We start from the raw sequence: 4,128 nt of genomic DNA, 5'->3' as shown, positions 1-4,128 counted from the left end.
GTATGTATGTATGTATGTATGTATGTATGTATGTATGTATGTATGTATGTATGTATGTATGTATGTATGTATGTATGTATGTATGTATGTATGTATGTATGTATGTATGTATGTATGTATGTATGTATGTATGTATGTATGTATGTATGTATGTATGTATGTATGTATGTATGTATGTATGTATGTATGTATATATTATATATATATATATATATATATATATATATATATATATATATATATATATATATATATAACGTACTATTTCTTTATTTACTAATATGTGTTTCCGCCGGCCAATACATTTAAGAAATGGTATTTTCTTAAGAATTTAAAGTTCTTAAGGAGTTTAAGAGATATTTGGCCGGGTTTTAAAGTTGTTATTTGTAGAAAATTTCGTTTCAAATAAATAAAAATATAATTTAAATATTATAATAATAAAATTTAATTAGTAGTATTCATATATTTCAAAATGTACCAGTTTCTTTATTTTCAATAAGTTTTTCTGTTTTAACAAATTTTATATACATTTCCATGAAATACTTTTTTATGTAATATATATTTTTTCCGACTTTTTATATTTGTAAGTAAGTAATCTTTTTGTATTGATAAAAACCCTAAAGAATTATTTACTTTGTGTCACATTCAGTTTTTCATGCAAATGAAGATTAGCAAACATTACCAAATTACACATGATTATTTTTTATAATGTGCTGCCAAATTGTTCTCTTAAAACTTTCATTAGCATTTTCAGTGTTACCTCGAAAACATTTAGTCAAAAAGTTTTAAAAACTAAGTTTTTCAAAATTTTGTTCAATTTTAAAAACAATATCAATTGGTTGTTTTTATGTAAAGGTATCATTTGTTTTATTTTATCTTAAATTTCTGTTACTTCCAGTTGAACAGTGAAGGTTATGCCATGTTGTTTTTAACTTTAAATCAAGTAAACAGATCTTTTATTGGTATCATTGTATCTACCACTATTTATTGAAGTAAAAAACTTTGTTTTGTCTACATTAAGGCTTATAGGTATATTAGCAAAGAAACTTAAATTTTTTAATTTAGTTTTTAATTTTTTTTTTGTCTCAAAAGTTTAATTTGACATAAAGTAAAAAGTTCCCGAATTGCAGTTTTATAAATTTTCTCAAAAACATATAAATAAATATTTTAGGTGATCTCTATTTTTGCAATCATTCAAGCGATTGGCTAATATTTCATTTGTGTTTGTGATTGGTTAATATTTCATTTGTGTTTGTGATTGGTTAATATTTCATTTGTGCTATTTTACTACTTCTTTTGATTGCTTTTGTTAGCTGTAATAGTTATATTTCTGACTTTTTGTATTTATAATTTTTGTTATGCTCCTAATAAATAGACTATATTGCAAGCAAGAATGAATTTAATGTTCAAGTAAAAACTAAAAGCAAGATAAAAAATAGAATGTCCCGTTGATAAAATGCTGATAAAACTGCTGATAAAATGTTGATAAAACTAAAGTCAAATTATCTGACCAAAAACTTGTTGTTTCAGCTTCATCCAGCTCCTTTTTATTTACAAGAATTTAATCTGATAATTAAATTTCAATATAAGTCAGCAAAAAGATAAATTCTGAGAATTTAAAACATTTTGTTTTCAAAGAGACTTCAAAAAGATGACCCAAATAATCAACAGCAAATTTTCTTTTTGAATGGACTGCAATCTCAAATGCAATATCAATAAAAGTGTTCTAATCAAGAAGTAAAAATGCTCCAATATCTGCTTTTGATAATATTTTAGATTAAAATTTTTGAAAGGTTTTCTGAATTTTTTTTTACTAAATTTTTCATTAAACTAAATCTTCCTGAACAAGTTAATTCAAAACCTAGAATAAAAAGGTAAATAAATTTTCTATTGACATTATTTCTACGAATGATAAGTTTATGGATAAATGATTGACATGCTGTATTGAAACATGCTTTATGATTGACATGCTGTATTGAAAGTAATTACCCAGATCAGTTTGTATTTATGATGGAACATGACAAAAAATTCGACACAATTTTAAACATGGTAGTGTATTTATTATTTATTTATCTAAAACTCCTGGAGTTTTGGATTTAGTAGTAAAAGGTTTGGTAGTCGTGTTTGTTGTGACCATTCATATGCATTAGATAAAATACTAGAGGCTTAAAAAGTAGTACGAATTAAATAAATATTCATGCAGTGTAACTATGTTTGTTTGTCAGGCATTGAAACAGAAAGTGCTATTGAACTGGTTAAACAATCCTTTGAAAAACGAAGCCTTTTGTTCAACACCTTTCTCGGTGATGGAGATTTTAACTCTTATGTGCCAGGTAAAAATATTTTATAGATTTTTTTTTTAATTATGACAAATGATATAATTTTTTTACTTATGAAAAATGGTATTATCGAGTTAAGAAATTTTAACAATGCGTATATTGCATTAATTGCGTAAATTAAACAAAACAAAAAATTATTAACTATGAGTGCGTTTATAAACAAATATACATATTATATATACATACATATATGTATGTTTGTATGTATGCACGTATGTATGTATGTATGTATTTATGTACGTATGTATGTATGTATGTATGTTTGTATGTATGTATGTATGTATGTATGTATGTATGTATGTATGTATGTATGTATGTATGTATGTATGTATGTATGTATGTATGTATGTATGTATGTATGTATGTATGTATGTATGTATGTATGTATGTATGTATGTATGTATGTATGTATGTATATATGTATGTATGTATGTATGTATATATGTATGTATGTATGTATGTATGTATGTATGTATGTATGTATGTATGTATGTATGTATGTATGTGTGTATGTATGTATGTATTTATGTATGTATGTATGTATGTATGTATGTATGTATGTATGTATGTATGTATGTATGTATGTATGTATGTATGTATGTATGTATGTATGTATGTATGTATGTATGTATTATTTAATCACTTTTTTTTAAAGAAAAATTTCAGTGTCTACTAAATACGTTTTAAATTATTTTGGTTTTCAAGGCAGAGGTGAAATAACTAGACTTTTATTTCAAGGATTTGAATTTACGGAATCAATGATTTACGGACAACAGAATCAATGATTGACCAACGCATTGAAGTGACCGTAAGTTTACTTAACTTAGAGTTTAAACACCGTTTCATTTTTTTATTTTGAACTTTAATTTTACTCATTATTAATTAGTAAATAGGTAGTTTTTTTTTTAACTATTTATTGGAGAATAAATTAAGGTTCTATGTTTCTATTGGGACAAATGCCAACATTAGAAGTCGATGGTTAGGTTATTTCTCAATCTACAGCTATTAATGTTTACTTAGCCGAAATATTTTGTATGAATGGAGCCAATGCGTCTGAAAGAGCGGTTATTAATCAAATCTGTGAGACTCTAAATGATCTTGTAAAGCAATACTTAGAAGTTTGGATAAACTCAACATTTAACAATGATGGTTTTTATATCTGATTATTATTTATTCTATTACAAATGCACAAACTAAATTTTAATGTTTAAATGAATCATCGAAATCTTATTTTATAAATGCTCTGCTTAAAAAATTGATGTTCAAAAAACTGATCCTAGAAGCTTATCCTATTAATAAAAAAATCAAATCTTGTTTAGTGAATTTCTAAAAATTATTTTGCACGACTAACAAATTTAAATTTTAGGCTAACCTTTTTAATTTAGAAAAAAGAGTATGAACAATTATTTGCAGATAAATCAACTAAATTGAGGTTTTCTTTCATGAAGAGCTTATTGAAGCGTAACTATAACAGACATGGTTATTTTGTCGGTAAATCGATGAGTTTTTATTATATAATATTCGACATTCATTAACACTGATTGCTTAGTATTAAATGTATATTGGCGAGCAGAAAAGTATTAGTATGCTTTTCCGCTAACCAATATACTACCAATACTAAACTTTTTTTTAAATTAATGTCGAGTATTAACCTGAAATTTAGGAATAAAATTTATAGATTCCAAACCAATGTTTACAAGTTGTAGAAGTTATAAGAAGGATTTTCTTATTTAATATTATCAATTTGAAGTTTAATTTTAAAAAAATTAATAACTTCTTAAGCATAGAT

The 4,128-nt window shown here is 24.5% G+C and overlaps 1 long non-coding RNA gene across 1 annotated transcript; it reads left to right on the top strand.

Moving 5' to 3' along the window:
• The first annotated feature begins 2,034 nt into the window (after nucleotides 1-2,034).
• On the top strand, nucleotides 2,035-3,146 carry LOC136085942 (uncharacterized). Its single transcript, XR_010641281.1, has 2 exons — nucleotides 2,035-2,333; nucleotides 3,078-3,146. It is a non-coding gene; the product is annotated as an uncharacterized LOC136085942 (long non-coding RNA).
• Nucleotides 3,147-4,128: the final 982 nt, after the last annotated feature.

The sequence above is a fragment of the Hydra vulgaris genome, chromosome 10 (genome assembly GCF_038396675.1).
Source record: "Hydra vulgaris chromosome 10, alternate assembly HydraT2T_AEP".
NCBI lineage: Eukaryota > Metazoa > Cnidaria > Hydrozoa > Anthoathecata > Hydridae > Hydra > Hydra vulgaris.
Note: the sequence above shows the minus strand (reverse complement) of the source record. Positions and strands in the feature narration are given on the sequence as shown.